This window comes from Manis javanica, chromosome 16 (genome assembly GCF_040802235.1).
Source record: "Manis javanica isolate MJ-LG chromosome 16, MJ_LKY, whole genome shotgun sequence".
Taxonomy (NCBI): Eukaryota; Metazoa; Chordata; class Mammalia; order Pholidota; family Manidae; genus Manis; species Manis javanica.
In genome coordinates, this window is record NC_133171.1 from 37,373,244 (window position 1) to 37,391,092 (window position 17,849).

Sequence of the window (17,849 nt, forward strand, 5' to 3'; positions counted from 1 at the left end):
AAAAGGATATTATGTTACGGAAGAGAAAACATTTGAACGGGTGGGAGCTGCTTTATTTGTTTGCCATGTACACACAGCTGGGAGAGTGGTATAGGGTATACAGATGATTATTCAAATAAAGGAGAAAAGGGGCACTGGTGGCTGGCTACATCACTTGTGTTAACCTAAGGCTTTTCTCCAGAAAAATTACCTGATCCGGCTCAGAGAAGGTATGAGGAAGGAACAAGTGCATGGCAGGTCCTTGTACCTGTGTGCACCTTGGAACCACCTGTGCGCACCAAAGGGACTTGTAGGGCCCAGCAGCGTGTATCTTCCAGAACAGTGATAACGCTCCTGTTCTAGGGGCGATTGCTGGTAACAGACATGCACGTCGTGGCCCGTCTCTCAGGAGACTGTCAAAAAACGACACTGACTCTGTGCGAATCTCTCCACCACACCTCAGATAAACATGGCATATTCTCCCATTGCTGCCTTTTGCAATGTGTTTCCCAGTTGGAGTTGTTGGATTTAGCAAATAAAAATACAGGCTATCCAGTTAAATTTGAGTTTTACATAAACAATAAACACATTTTTAGTATAAATTTCTATCCCATGCAACATTTGAGATATACTAAAAATTACTCTTTGTTTATTTGATATTCAAATTTAACAAGGCATCCTGTGTTTACCTGACATCCCTATGGATCTCACTCCTTTAAGCTTCTTCTAAAATAAGGGGAAATAAGACCAACCCAATTCCATAAATATTTTAGCACCTACAGGGAAGGGTCAGTAGGGTCCCAGAGGGATGTTCAAAGATAAGAAGGATATCGTCTCCGACCTCAGAACTGACCGCCCCGTCTAGACAGGTAACCGAAGCACAGAGTCCTGCCTGGATGACTTCCTGAGGAGGTGGGACAGAAATACAGACTGACCGTTGCATGGGAGACACCAAACATCCCATTAAAGGGCTCGGGGGAAATGAAATCACATGGATTTGGTTTCCTGGGTCAGACTTGGTGGGATTGGGGCATGGAGAGTAACAGCAGGACGAGTGGCCAAGGGACAGGCGAGCTTCTTGGGAATGGTGCCTTTGGAGGAGCTGTGGGCTTTCACAGGAGAAGAGAGGACAGAGCTCCGCGCAGAGGAACTGCAAGAGCAAAAGCATGGGGCTGGGGAGAGAGGAGCAGCCAGGCGGGGGCTGCATTTGTTCCTGGGTCAGAAAAATGATCCGGGAGAGTCAAAGCATATGGTGGGAATGGTGGGAAGCAGATTTTTAAACTTAGTGTGAGGCCACATTAGGGTAGGACGTAAGTAAGAGATGGACCACTTTCTTCCCTCTGAGAGCACCTTCTGTTGCCTGGGCAGTGTGCCTCTGTGCCCAGCTCACTTCTCCCGGGTGACTAGGGAGCCAGCAAGTGCCGGGATGGAGGTAGCATGCCGGTGACAGCATGCCGGTGTTTCTGTGCCCGCTGGTCTTTACAGAAGGGTCACCTAACTGACAGCAGAATGTAGGAAAGAAGACTGGGTGGAGGCAGAGAGGAAATGCACGTTTATGGAACTCCTCTTATGTGCAAAGCGCTGTGCTTCTTATTTATGCATCTCTCAGTGACTTTAGAGGCCAGTATGGGCCCCAAGTCCCAGCTGATGACACTGAGGTTCACAGGGGCCCAGCAGCTGGCTGGGGTCCAGATTTGAATCCACATCTAACTCAAAGTGGGGGTAAAGAGGAAGGTTTCTGAGAAAGAGTCTGAGGGTGGGAGGAAAGGCAGAGATTCGGCGGCACCACAGCGCTGGAGAATGACTCCTTTCCGAGCAGCTTTAGACCTCATGACGACAATGGAGGAAGCGTCTGTTACAAATAAAAAGATTGGCCTGATAGAAATACTGTGCAGTAGGCAGTCCACGGGGTGCGTTTTAATTAGCAACAGACCCTTCATCACCCTCTGCCCGCCCTACTGTACTCTTTTTCGCTTGCTCTCTAACAAGGAGCTCGTAGTAATCGCTCTTCAAAGTATGCTGAGTGCATTGTCTTTTTCCCATGAAAATTCATTCTCTGTTGAGCTTCTGCTATTTGTTTTCCCTCTCCCTCCTCTCTGTCTCCACACATGCACACACACACACACACACTGCTCACCCCTGCGGACTAAGCATTAGCTATGTGCAGGCCCACGTTCACACACATGCTGTTGCTGGTTCAGGAGCAGGTGTGGGCTGTGCTACCCTTGGGCATGTGAGGATGAAATGCAATATCTAGCATAGGTAGACAAAACGCAGACTGTTTGTGAACAGAAAGGACTCAAATTATTATTTTAATTACTACCCTGTATTATTATCATCTGTTATTACCCCAAATCTTTGGCCTGGGAGACTTTGTGGCAGCCACTTAAAAAGTCATTCCATCCCAGTTCCTTCTCCTGTCATTGGGAGAGAATAAAAGCTTGATCTACTTTTGTGTCAGCTTTGATTAGTTATTCACAAGAATGACAAAACGCAGCTCTGCTTATATTGATCATAAGGCCCATTTCCATCCTCAACACAACTACGGAAATCATTTCCTACTCTTGATAAAAGATGCCAAGTGAAATGTCATCCCTTTTGATCCGTCCTCAGATTGCCTTTGTGAAAGGCGGACTTGTCACAGATATGATTGAGCAAATAGCTCGTTTCACGTGGTAGGTGAGACTATCCCCGTAATAGAGCTATTTACTTCCAAGTGATAACGAGAAGGCATTCAACCCAAGAGTTGGCTTACTCTAAGTTTTTAACCTTTCAAATAAGAAGTAGCTGGATGCACCAGAGGAGCTCTTTGTTCCTTCAAGAGTCATGTTTGCAAAGCAGATCATTCTAAGCTGAGAGGTCAGAAGGCAATGGGGCTTCCCATTCAGAAGAGGCCCGTGCTTGGCAAGGACACAAAGGACCTAAATGGAATGTACACGTGGGGACATGTCCAGCTGTCGGAAAAGGAATGAAGCCAAAATAAGGCACGTAAGCAAGGAACAATTGGTAGGAAAGGAAAATGACAGGGCCAAACAAGGGGCCAGCTTCATGGTGATTCAGTAAGACGTAAAGGGCAGGGAGACTGATTATTAACACAATTGCTTTCATTTAATGCGAGCCATCCACATGCCAGCAACTGCACTGGGTACTCTGTATATCTTACTGAATTCCTGTAACCACAGTAGAAGTCAGGATCCCCACTTTGCATTAATGATGGGGGTCATGGTGATGGGAATAATTTAAGATAACTATAGCCCAGAGAATAAAGTGTTGTGCCAATAAGAAGTGTGATAATGGAGATGGGATATGCTGGCATTAGGTGTCCACCCAAAGGATTGGTGCAGGGGAGAAGCCTTAGTGCCCCGCAGGACTTAACAGGAGCAGGACTGGCTCCTAGGTTTATACAGCGTGGGACATTAGGCAGAGAACTGTGTTGGGGTGAAGTAGCTCTAGCTGTGCGAAGATTGAAGGGCAGGCAACCTGGCATGTCACCACAGAGAGGTGACATCTTCTAGGCTTTGAACAAATCATTTCCAATCATGGAAATTCTCCATGCGAGAATCCATATAACTGGCCACGGTGTAGAAATCATCTCTCCACATTTTTTGGCTGTCTGCAGGGTCACTACCAACTTATTGGGCAAGACTACTAAACATACACACAACGACATACAATGGTGCACCCACAGGTCATGCACCCAGTGCCCTACTTCGCACTCAGTGATGTGCCAAGCTGGAACCTGGCATGAGAATGAATCTGAAGACGTTAAGCAGAAGAAGATATGGGAATGAAGCCAGGTGAAGTGTCTCCAATCATCATATTTGAGGGGGTTCGAAGAAGAAAAGAAGTAATTTGCATATACCTGACTGGACACTGCAGCACTGTTCACAATAGACAAAAGGTTGAAACACTGCAAATGTTCCTCAGTGGAGGAACGGATAAACAAAATGTACTATATCCATACAATGGGACATTATTCAGCCATAAGAAGGAATGAAGAACTGATGTATGCCACAACAAGGATGCACCTTGAAAACATTATGCCACATGGAAGAAGTCAGACACAAATGTCATATATTGTGTGGTTCCCCTTAAATGAAACATCTAGCATAGGTAGACAAAACGCGGACTGGCGGTTTCCAGGGGCTGGGAGGAGGAGGCCATGGGAAGTGAAACCACAGAATTAACAGGTACAGGCTCTTATTCTGGAATGAGGAAAATGTTTTGGAATTCAAAGTAGTGGTTGTACAACATTGTGAATGGACTAATGCCACTGAATTGTTCACCTTAAAATGGTTAATTTTATTTTATGTGTCATTTTGATTTTATTAAAAAGGTGGTTTGTCATGAAAATTACAGTAGATGTTAAATGACTGTACTGCCCCCCCTCCTTTTTTTTAACTTCTGAACCCATGATGGCGGCCAGAGCTCTCTTTAAACTGCATGCATTCGGCCAAATAGATGGGGTGATTACTTAGTCTGAAACAGAAACCAAGATATGAGATATAAAGATGAAACAATGTTTACTTATACTTTAAAAGATTTATTTTTATTAAAAATACAAAGTCCATGAAATCAGAATCATTCTGGAAATTCTGGGACATACATTTGCATAGTATATCCTTAATAAGATGTTCATAATCCTCATGCCTAGCTCATTAGGTCTGTGCTTGTATTTATGGTGATAACCCCATTCCTGAAGCTTCATTTTGCTTCCCTAGTCCCTTTAGACAGGGGCAAGTAACTGAGGCCCAACACCTGCAGGCGGATTCCCCACTGACTCGTGAGCCAGTCCTTCCCCAGCCACCCAGACAGGGACTTCCAGTGTCCCTGTCCACCCGAAAGGGCACCTGGAATCAATTTTGTCTTCCTGCGGCTGGGGATCCCACAGGCACTCTTTGGTCACACACCTATATTTTCACTGAACTGTCTAGATTTTCCTTTCTTCCTATTAATTTAGGATCTAAGGACCTTCAAATGCTATGAAGATTTGAAATTAGATGAAAAATATCATGAGCATATATACATTTTTTCTGATAAAAGTGTCCACTCAATGAAATCAGTGATTCTCCAGTTGAGCTTTCATCAACATCAGCTGAGGGACTTACTAAAACAGATGGCTGAGCCCCACTTCCAGAGTTTCTGACTCAGTAGAAGATCTGAGATGGGGCCCAGCATTTTCTATTTCTAACGAGTTGCTGGGTAACGCTGGTGATGAGGGGCCATAGTGTGTGAACCAGGGCATTTGATTCTCAAAGGGGCCTGTGATGTGTGGTTCTGAGAACCCACCAAACTACAGAGCTTCAGCCTGGGTTCTGATTTGCAAGGCAGTTCCCTACTAGGAACTGAGTTCTCTCCTCCCCAGCACATACCTAGCCCTCAACAGCTCATCTTTACAGATTGTTTGTTTGTTTGCTTAAACTAATATAATTGCATGAACTTGGAACCTCTGTGGTAAATCTTGGACCTCCCCAGGCCCCTTAAGCAGGTAGATAAGATAGTATTCCAAAACAGATATATCTCCCCACAGGCTAGACAAAACTCAAGACACCTTGACCCACCTGTCTGCATGTACTACCAACCTGACCTGACTGAACAGTCTGCCCTGGCTATTCAAATTATGGTTGCAGCCAGCCTTGGGACGACCTGCCTCACCACCAAAGTGGTATCTTTATCCCCAACACCCTCTCCATTATTAGATTCCAAACTGCAAATTATGACCCAGTAGTCAAGCAATTCAGTGTATTGCAAATAGATTTTATTTTTAATGCAACAGGGAAAATGCCCCAATACATTATTCCTAAAGAGTATTTCTTCTAAAACTTATATTTCCATTACATGTATGTGCATGTGCAAAGCAACAGGTTTCAATGTCATTTTCCAACAGAGAAAATTGTTTTCTGGAAGGATCTAGATTAAATGATGGAAGCAATAAAGTCAGCATCTTTCTCATCCATCAGGCAGCATACTGGGAGGCTTCTCAGCACTTCAGTGCTTCTTGGACAATAATCACCCTGCTTCTCAGCCCAAATTACCGTCAGTCATTAAATCACGGACTTCTCATTTCCCTGAAAGCTAGCTAACTCTTGATTATGCCTGGTAATATGGGACATAGCCGTGGCTGCATGAAATAGTTGAAATCCACAGAGACCTAAAGAATTCCTTTCAGGTGATTTTCTACATCTTTGTCAAAAACTGAGGTCGAACAGAAACAAAAAATGATCGTATTCTCTGTCCTTACCACTTCCCTGTGTGCCACCAACTCTCCTTTAGGGGGGTCCCCCCATAGGAAGGGCAGGGAAATTTTTACTAACTCAGATCTTTGAAACCAAGAGCCGTGCAATGGGGTGCCATTTCTGTTGACTCCACCTCATCTCAGATTCTGCTCCTCCTGCACTAGGTCATTCTTCTACCCAGTCCAGGGTGAACCCGGGCCCCAAGCATCCTGGGCTCGGCCCAGTGTCTGGGAGGGAAGGGGCAGTGATCGCTAATGCTGCAGTCTCCTTGGTTCGCCTCCGGCTAAGTGGCTTCATGTATGATCACCTGGAAGCTAGGGTCATGCTTCAAGCAGTCTCAAGACCTTAACCCACGATCAAATATGTCCCAACATCATTGAACACTGACTGCGTAGGGAGATATGTGGCAAGTAGGGAGGTCTCATCAAGGCACTCAAGCTTTACAAGAACGCCTTGAGGATGGAAAGGTCCTGGGAATACCCTGCCCACATCACAGAATCTGAAGCTGCCATGCCCTTCAACGGGGACGCGTGGCTTTCTCGAATGAGCTACAAGCTGTGCATGGGAAGGGGTGTGTGCAGATGTGTGTGTGTAAAGTTTTATAACTAAGGAATCTATGAAAATGAGAATTCTATGTCTACCAACATTTTATCCTACATCCTAAGATCTTCCATTGATAGAAATAATGTTCATTTTTGTATGTAGCACATGGTAGATGATTAAAAAATATTTGTAACTGTTTGCTTGAACTCTGTGCTCACAATCCCATTTCCTTCTGTATCTAAAGACTATTAAGATCACAACCTAATCTGAGCTGCAGGAAATTATAAACATGTTCTCTGAGACTCACCCTCCCAGCTGCCCATATATACAAAGAAAAACCCAGCTAATCGGTTGCCTAAGTCCATGAAGCACATGCGTGCTGCTGCCGGCCCCACCTGGCAAGCTGTCTTGGCTTGGACTTTAAAGACTTATTAGAAGTTACCAGAAAGCTGATTAACAATTCATAATTTTTCATTTAGCTTCCTTTTGGGCTTCAAGAAAAGATGAGGGAAGCAAAAATTTGTAATGTGTGTCCCTCCTGTAGGCCCTCCTAATGGCTATTACAAGAGCTAATAGTCATCTCTCCACCAAAGAGGTTTGAACAAGGTTCAAAGTTTCAATACTATTAAGACAGATACCAAATTAAGAAATGGAATTACTTATCAAAAAAACTGATGCTTGCTGAGGCATGAAGAAAACTGTTCTGAGGGCCATGAAGGTCTGACAGCTGTTTTCCTCTTTGTTATTAAGAAGTTGAAGGCCTGGGGGTCAGAGTGAACCTGCTCCACATTCCTGGGGTCCCAAGGCACTACCCTGTGCCACCGTGACCTTCAGACATCCCCTATTAAGGGTCTGCTGAAGCGGTTTTGGCTTTCAGTAGATGGTCAGATAGCCCACCAAACACTAATAACCTACCAATCCTTTACAAACATATACCTGAAAGAACAGCTACATGTTTTCATTACAAACAGCACACTGTATGAGACAAAAACTACTGCATTATCATTAAATGCTAGTGGCCAACTTAAATTTAAGGCTGAGGCTCTAATACTTCAGAGGAGAATCTGTAACTGAAGTGGTGTTTGCTCCGTGGGCCTCAGGCTCCAGAAGGGGAATGTCCCAGGGACACCTTCCAAGACAGACCAACAAGGGATTTTCCCAATTTGTGAATTTCCTTAGATAAAATTATTTAAAGGTACCAGTTAAATCACATTTATTTGCAATTGAGATTGTCACAGAAAAACTGTATCATTTGATCACTGTACCAATAAAATCTGAACATCTTCTCTTTCTTTGCCTATATCTTTCCATACAATAGGAAATCGGAGTTAATATAGGTATTTCTCTGTTTTACAGGAGGAAAGAGTATTCCATATTCTTCCCCTGATTAAGAGGCTTGCTTTTATTGCTAAATCCGTAGGCATATAAATGGAAAAATAATATTTAACTCAGGGAACTGTGAGTCACACTGAACTGATGGGAGAATGGCCACATAACCCTTAAACTTTTGCCTGTCCAGCCCTACCTTGACCCCTTACCACAGGACATTCTTTTGTAGAATGCCACTGGAGGTAAACCCAGTTCCAATGAAAATAAAAGCCTCGTCTATTCTTAGCAGTCTTTTAACGAGACAGCATTGTTGACACTCAGAGACCTTCCTGCACCGCCACGCAAGTCCTTGGAGGTCCGAGGAAACAGCTGCTTCATGTTCATGAGGGCCTGCAAGCAGCAGTTCAAACCAAAACATTCTGCATCTTTTCTTCAGGCTCATACGCCTCAACCGGTCATGTTTCTTTTAAGAATAGTTGAGTTGCTGAGCAAGATAAAGGTTACTCCCTCACTTACTTTTTGCAGCCTACTTAGTACTAAGAATACTAGAACAAGTAAAATACCCATAATCTCAAGGAAAACTCACAGACACAATGAAGCAGGAGACAGCAACAATAAAAAGACAGTGACATCCCTGGGAGGGATCATAGACCTACATGTAAAACGCAGAGCTATGAAACTTCCAGAAGATAGATAATAAGTCTAGCTACATCTATTTATATCTAGATATTTACATATTTCATCTAGATAGAGCTAAGTGACCTTAGGTTTAGCAGTGTTTTTTAGATACAGCACCAAAAGCACAACCCATGGGTGAGAAAAAATTGATGAATTGGACTTCATTAACATTAACAACAACTGCTTTGCAAAAGACACTGTTAACAGGATGAAAAGACAGGCTACAGACTGAAAGACTTTATCAGATATGTTGCAAAACACATATCACATGAAAGACTTGTATATGGAATATACAAAGAACTATTAAACTTAACAATAAGACAAACAACCCAATTTAAAAATGGGCAAATGATTTGACCAGACGCTTCAACAAAGAAAATATACAGATGCCAAATAAGCATATGAAGGATGCTCTACATGACGTGTCATTAGGGAATTAACAAATGAGATCATACTACACACCTGTCAGAATGAATGGCAATACCAAATGCTGACAAGGATGTGGAGCAACAAGAACTGTCACTCATTGCAAGTGGGAATGCAAAATGGTACAGCCACTTTGGAAGATAGTTTGGCAGTTTCTTACAAAATTAAACATACTATTAGACATGATATAGCAATCAAGCTCCTTGGTATTTACCCAAAGGAGCTGAAAAATTGTGTCCATACAAAAACCTGAACATGCATGTTTTTAAGAACTTCATTCAAAATTGCCAACACTTGGAAGCCACCAAGTTGTCTTTCGATAGGTGAATGAATAAAGGAACTGTGGTACATCCAAAAAATGGAATATTATACAGCAACAGAAAGAAATGAACTTGCAAGCCACATGGAGGAGCTTTAAGTGAATATTACTAACAAAGAAGCCAATCTGAAAAGGCTACGTACTATACAATTCCAACTATTTAACATTCTGGAAAAGGCCAAACTATGGAGACAGTGAAAAGATCAGAGGTTGCCAAGAATTCAGGAGGATGGAAAGAGGGATGAACCGGACATTTTTAGGACAGTGTACCTGTTCTGTATGATGAAGTAAGATGTATACGGAACATTATGCATTTGTCAAAACTCAGAACTGTACAACAGAAAAAGTGAATGCTAATGGGCTTTTAGTAATAATAATGAATTGATATTGGTTAATCAATTATAACAAATGTGTCACACCAAGATAATAATAATAAGGGAAACAGTAAAGATGGGGCAGGAGACGGTGTACATGGAAACTCTTTATACTTGCTACACAATTGTTCTGTAAACCTAAAATTGCTCTAGAAAATAAAGCCTATTTTTTTTTAAAGATAGTCAAAGAGGTATGTTCAGGACATTATGGGAGTACGGAGGAGCTGAACTAAATCTGGCTGAACTAAAGTGAGGGATGGCTTCCTGAAGGACCAAACCCTGCACAGAGTCTTAGCAAGGAGGAAACAGAGAAAAGGGTACTATAGGGAGACAGGACAACACAGACGTATTAGGCTGAAAAAAGGCCACCCAAAGCTGTCGAGTCTTAATCCCTGGAACCTGCACATGTTATAAGAAAAAGATATCTTTGTGGATGTGGCTAAATTAAGAATTTTGCCATGGGGAGATTATCCTAGATTATCTAAATGGGTCTAAATCCAATCGCAGGGGTTGTTATGAGAGAGGCAGAGGGAGATTCAAGACATGGAAGAGATGGAGGTGATGTGAAAATGCAGGCCACGATGTGACCCTAAGCCAAGGAATTCAGGCTGCCTCCAGAAGATGGAAGAGGCAAGGGATGGATTCTCCCCTAGAGCCTCTGAAGGGAGGATGCCGTGCTGACACCTTGACTTCAGCCCAGTGAAACTGATGTTGAACTTCTGGCCTCCAGAACTGTGAGACAAACCCTGTATTTATAAGGTTCCAAGATTGTTATGAAAACAAAAGGAAACTAATACAGTAAGCAAATGCAATAATGTATTTCTAGAGTACCTACTGTGTGCTGGACATTATTCTAAGTGCTCCACGTATAGTGATTTATTTAATCCTCACAACAAACATCAAATGAAGTAGATGCTACTACCTTCATCACCATCACCATTTTATGTAAGGGGAAACTTAAGATGCAGGTTAGGAAACTTGGCTGAGGTTATATTACTAGTAAACAACATAGGTGACATTCAAGGCAGGCAGTCTGGCTCCAGAATCCTTGGAATTAACCACCAGATGACACTGTCCTTGGACAAGAAGCAGCTGTAGTATATTTAATGGATACAAAATGCAGTTTAATGGGAACAGTAAGCAAGATAAAGCCGGAGAGATAAACCTTGTCAAATGTCATCTAAGATCAAGCGTAAGTGTTCAGCATCAGAATCATCCACAGCGTTGATTTATACCCAGATTTCTAAACCTCACCCTCAGTTTCTGATTCAGTAGATCTGAGTTGAGGCCTGAGAATCTGCATTTCTATCAGCTCCCAGGCAATGCTGATAATACTGGTCTGGAGACTACACTTTGAGAACCGCTGCTCTAGTTGATGAGAAGTTCTTGAAGGATTTCAAGCAGAGAAGTAACACTGTTCAAGCAGCATTTCAATTAGTTAACTAAAGGCTATGTGGGAGGCAGTCCACAGTATTAGAAAAAAAACTCAATACATAAAATAGATAAAAATGTAGCTGCTCTGTTTCAAGAAGGAAGTGACAAAGTAGGGTGTGGTTCTTCAGTTTGTAGGCTCTAGCATATGGGGGACCTTGGGTAAATCACAGAACCTCTCCAGGTCTCTACTCTCTCATCTATAAAGTAGAAGTAGAATCTTGAGGGTGAAATAAGCTGAATGAAGGGCAACACCTGACTTAGAGTAGCCCTCATTATACAAAAGACTGTTGGGGGTTTTTTTTAATTGAAGTTTGCTGATATACAATCTTACATTGGTTTCAAGTATATAATAGAGGGGTTCAACAATTACTTATATTATTAAATCCTCACCTCAGCCTAGTGCAGTTACTATCTATCAACACAGGAAGATATTACAGAATCACTGGCTACATTCACCATGCTGTACTACCATCCCCATGACCAATTTATATTATGATTGAGAATTTTTGTGTCCCTGTATCCCCCTCACCCTTCCCACCAACCCATTCCAACCCCTCCCCCATGGTAACCACCAGTCACTCCTCAGTGTCTTACATAGAAAGTACTTCTATGTTTAGTATTATTGTTGAGAAGAATAGGGCACAACTCCACCCCGCAGGATGGAGTCTAGGTGAGCTGAGACATTTTTGCTTTTTTAATCTAGTTTATTTTAACAGTATTATGCTTGCAGGGATACACCCATACTGGTTAGTGTAATTTAGTGTATCTGACATAATTTGGACCAAGGTTGTATCTGGTTTAAATTTTAAAAAGAAAAAAAAAGACCTGCAATCTGGATTATTTTTCATCTATGACAACATATCCTCCCTCAAATGCTGCTTAAGAAGGCAGCAAGAACCCTGAGAAATCTTGATCTTAGCTTACTTCAGAAAAATAACATGTCACATGGTAAAAGCTTAAAAATTGGTGCAAGAAAGCATTTTATAATGTTTCAATGGCAGTTTACCCAAATTCCATAACATAAGTGCAGCCTTAAGGTGAGAGAAAGGCTTTGTTCACCCATGAGACAAGTATAATAACTCTGTGCATATAGTTACTATTGTCTGTGGCTTCTAAACCTGTGTGCTCTAAGATTCAACCAGTTCCCTCAGTCTGAGTCAACATTATCAGTCTGAGGGACATTTTGAAAAACACTGAGTTAAATCAGCTTTAAACACCCAGTTCTAAAATTGTATGGTTTTAAGCGGGCAATTTTCCCAAATTAAATAACTTAGAATGATTTTTACTAGAGATACAGATTTAAGCATTGAATAATGTGCCTGATCTGTCAAGGTGCTGGAAGCCTTTTCTGTGAGGCCATTAATCTTGATCAGATTTCAGTGATACATGGAAAAAGTAGGTCTCCTCCTCAAGTTTTAGAGAATAAGAATAAGGGACTGAAAGTCTAAACCTAAGGTCACTGCAGAAATCTGTTTCAGAGCTGCCACTAGATTCTGGGCCCCCTGAGGTTTCTTCGGAGAAGACGACCTTCAACAGAACTCACGCCGATTTTTAATCAGGAGGCATCTGCTCAACTGAAGTACCAAACACCTTAGCAAACACGTATGTTAGAAAACATGCCAGAGAATTACCAGCCCTTTCTTTTTTGCCAATGTACTGAGCAAAAAAAAAAATCTCATCATTTTCCTTTATAGTTGCTTAAGACATATTAAGCATCTTTTCATGTAGGTATGGGCCACTTTATTATCTTCTGTGAATTGCCTTTTCTAATCCTTCGCCAGTTTTTCTGTTAATGTCTTTTTCTTATTAAGAACACTAATTCTTTGCTATATATTTTTTAAAAACCTTCTTCCTAGTCTATTGCCGATGTAAAGAGATCACAACCTTTGATGCACACAGACAATGCAGTATTTTTCATTTTGTCCATTGTCCACCATCTTCAAGAGGCCCGCTTGCTAAAGAGAAGGGACAACTAACTAAATGTCAAGCCAACACACCCCTTAGTCTGGTTTAACGATTTACTATGTTTTAGGTAACACTCACTTTAGGAGAAAATTGTTTAGTCAGTCTCATCTGAACCCACCACCACTCTCTCCGTCTTCACATCTACTTCTCCCAAGATGGGATTTGGTATATGAGAGGAGATGGGCTACAGGGGACACGGTGAAAGGGTCCTAAGGAATGTGCACAGTGAGCGCCATCTGCAGAAGGCTGGTGTGGTATGCGCTGGGTGACCCTGGCTGCATCCAGGCCCATGTGCTCTGTCAGCATCTGCCTCTGGCATCTGCAGCTGGGGACACCACGTTTCATCTCACCTCAGCTTAGCGAGAACTAGAGCAGTGCCCACCACTGCCTCGGCTTCCTTCCATCCTGCTGGGTTGCAGACCCCCTGAGCACTGGCCACATACTTATCCCCTTTCCTGGCCTAGATGACCAACACTCAGGGCTTGGGGCAGGGCTCACTCACCCTCCTTATCCTGGGCTCCATGGCTTTCGACTCAGTATTTGACTCAGGAGTGAGACACGCTCCTCTCCTGGCTAATTACCACCCCCACTCTCCTAACCTTATTGGGCACCAAGTTAGCACAGGACCTCCACACAAAAATCTCCACCAAGACCCTTGTGGAGGGTGAAGCAAGCTCTTCTGCCCTTGGTGTTCCCCTGAATTGACCTGGCATGACCTCTTCTGAGGGCTTTTGTCTAGCTGTCCACTGTGCCCGGTTGTCCAACTTCTCTTCCCACAATCCCTCAGGACTGGAAGGGGTGAACTTTGCCCACTTCTCCTGTCTGGCCAAGACTGCTCTAAGGTGCAGATGCCGTGGTCTGCCTCCAGATTCCGTCTCTTGATACGCTTTTTTCTTATGGCTAAATCCTATTCTGAATGCCAGATGCTGACTATTACATCTTTACCTCAGCATTTCTGCTGTATCAATTATTTTAAAAGTCTTTTAAATATAATTATGCTTTCATTGTTCACAAATTCTGAATATCCAAATCCATCAATCTTGTTCCCTCGTGGATGTTTTGAGTTTTTTGATTTCATCAGAAGACTATAAATAATTCAAGTTTATAAAAATATGTTTCCATAGTTTTGATTGTATACCATATTTTATGTTTAGCCTTTTAAGCCATATAATTTGTTGCACACTGTATGAATTTGGGGATCTGACTTTATTTTTTTTCTACATGAATAACTATTTACCACATATCATTTACTAACTCCAAACTCCACTGACTTTACCACAAACTAAATTCCCTTTACACATTGATCTTTTTCTAGCTTTGTCCCCCTTGGTCTGCAGTCTATTGGTAAGCAGTAGGTGGCAATATTCTGAGTTATTTTTTCTTCTAAGATGGGTTTTTGTCCTTTGCCTACTACATTCCTTTTCATTACATACATATGTATATGTATGTATTCATATAAATACATGTCTGTATCCATCTTGCAAAATTTCTACGTACTTTCTTGCACCTTGCTAATGCTTGGAAGTTCTGCCCAAATAGTCCATGTGCTCTCACCTAGTATGTATGACTTCTTTCTTTTCTTTTCACTGTATATGATAGTATTTGCAGTAATGGCTGGCTATCTCACTTGTCTGTCTATTAAGGAATGATGGCTGTGGTACAGAGGACAAGTGCTTGGTTGAGGCTCTGTACACTTGTTAGAATTATCTGGGTCCCACTTTCTGTTCTCTGATGTTGGGTGCCTGTCCTGTTTCAGGACCCTTTCACCCAGGGAGTGCGGAGAGGTGAAACAGCTTCTTCATCTTGGCTTCACTTTGGAGTAAAGAGATGAGAGCTTGGGGAACTTGGGCTGCCAGAATGGGGACTTTCCTCAGGGACATTAAAGTTCATTCCCTGGCCACCCTAGTTCATTCCTGTCAGTGTGTTTTATTTCCTAAGGAAAAAAACCTCTCCGGTCAAATTTTTGATCAAGGAGTGAATGCCCAGCTGCCTTGTGGTTGATGAGGGAGAAGGGGTGGGCACGGGGAGCCATATAATCTGTATCTGAATCTTCAGTAAGTCCTGTTGGTTTCCATCCCACCTGGCACTTCTGATTTTTTTCAATCTAGAAGTTCCATGGGGTCGGCTGGGCAGATCAGTCTTCTGTACATATTTTCGTGTTTGATTTCCTTTATTTAAGCTTTATTCATAAATATTTGCTTTGTTGATGTCCCCTGAATTGTTGTGGGTTTATCATATTTTTTAATCTTCTTCACCATCATTTTAATAGTGGCATTTTAAAAGAACACATAAGTGTTTTTTATTCACTCCACCACCTAATTAAAATAATTTCCATCAGGTTTACAAATCTGGTAATTCTTCCAAATTGTGGATCTGCTGATGGTATCTTTTGGTTTCTGGCACTGTGTGTGTGTGTGTGTGTGTGTGTGTGTGTATACGTGTCCTGAGACTTCATCAGGTAAACTTGAGGGGAGAATGATGTGTGCTCAATCTGCATCTTAATCTAGTCTCTCTAAAAGCCTTCTTTTGTTGAGCAGCAACCTCTTAAGACCTGTATTTCCATCAATAAATTTTAGGGACTATCAGGCTGCAACACACGTTCCTTCTTAGCCTCAGATTGGATTTAAATCCCAGGATTTTCCATACGGACTTCATATTGGAAGAACTTCTCTGGCACCTCTGATCACCTTAGAAATCATTTAGCTCACAGTCACTCACTACAAGCTCCTGGTAGAGTTGGGAGTTCATGGTATAAGTACCAACACCAACTGGAGAGGACACATATTCCCAAAGCTAACTTTCCCCTCAAATTTTCCTCTTCCACCAATGACTTCATTGAAGGTACCAGAGCCCCATCTTCTAGTTGCTCCCATGACAAAGAAGCCTGGAGAAGCCACTTGTAGTAGTTCCTTCTTTTCCCTTCTTCAGCTGCCCACCTATCCCAAATTTCATGCTAAATCCAAGTGTTGATTCAGGCCTTTCTAAGCTGGCAGTAACTCTACCATATCCATCTAATCCCAATAGAAATATATCTTATTTTTAAACCAAGATAAGTTTGCATGGAACCACAATAGACCCTAAATAGCCAGAGCAATTTTGAAGAAGAACAAAGCTGGAGGCATCATGCTTCCTGGTTTCCAACTATATTTCAAAGCTATAATTATCAAAACAGTATGATATTGGCATGAAACAGACGTGTAGATCAATGGAACAAAGTAGAAGATTCGGAAATAGACCCATGTATACACAGTCAATTTATGACAAAGGAGTCAAAAATATACAATGGGGAAAAGACAGTATTTTCAAAAAAGGGTGTTGGGAAAACTGGACAGCTGCATGTAAAAGATGAAACTGTATCCACTGTCTTATTCCATATACAAAAAATCAACCCAAAATGGATTAAAGATTTGAATGTAAGACCTGAAACCCTAGAGGGAAACATAGGCTATAAACTACTTAACATTGGTCTTGGAGATGATTTTTTGGATTTGAAACCAAATGCAAAAATAAACAAGAGCAACTATATCAAACTAGAAAGCTTTTGCACAAAAGAAACCATCAACAAAATTAAAAAGCAGCACACAAAATGGGAGAAAATATTTACAAATCATATATCTGGACAGGGATTAATATCTAAATACATACAGAACTCATACAACTCAATAGCAAAGAAAAAACCACAACCCAATTAAGAAATGGGAAGAGGATCTGCATAGGACATTTTTCCAAAGACAGACAGATAGCCAAAAGATACATGAGAAGGTGTTCAACATCACTAATCATCAGGGAAATGCAAGTCAAAACCAAGAAAAGATACCATCTAACATGTGTTGGAAGGGCTGTCATCAAGATAAGAGATCACAAGTGTTGACAAAAATGTGGAGAAAAGGAAACCCTTGTGCACTGTTGGTTGGAATATAAATTGGTGCAACCACTATGGCAAACAGTGTGACGGTTCCTCAAAAAATTAAGTATAGAACTACCATATGATCTAGCAATTCCATGTCTGGGTATTTACCTGAAGGAAGTGACCACACTAAGTCAAAAAGATATCTGCACCCCTATGTTTATTGCAGCATTATTTATAATAGCCAAGACATAGAAACAACCTAAGTGTCCATTAACAGATGAATGAATAAAGAAAATATGGTGTATACACATAAATAATGGAATATTATTTAGCCATAAAAAAGAAGGAATCCTACTGTTTGTGACAACATGAATGGATCTCGAGGGCATGTAAGTGAAATAAGTCAGACAGAGAAAGACAAATGCCATAGGATCTTACTTAAATGTAGAATCTAAAAAAAAAAAAATCAAAACAAACTCATAGATACAGAGCACAGATTCGTGGTTGCCAGAGGTGGGAGATAGAAGGCAGGTAAAATGGGTGAATGAGACCAAAAAGTACAAATTTTGAGTTACAAAATAAGTCAGTCCTGAGATGTACTGTATAGGATGGTGTCTATAGTTAACAATACTGCATTGTATATTTGAAAGTCACTAAGACAGTGGATCTTAAAACTTCTCATCACAAGAAAAAAAACTTTAACAGTGGTGATGTAA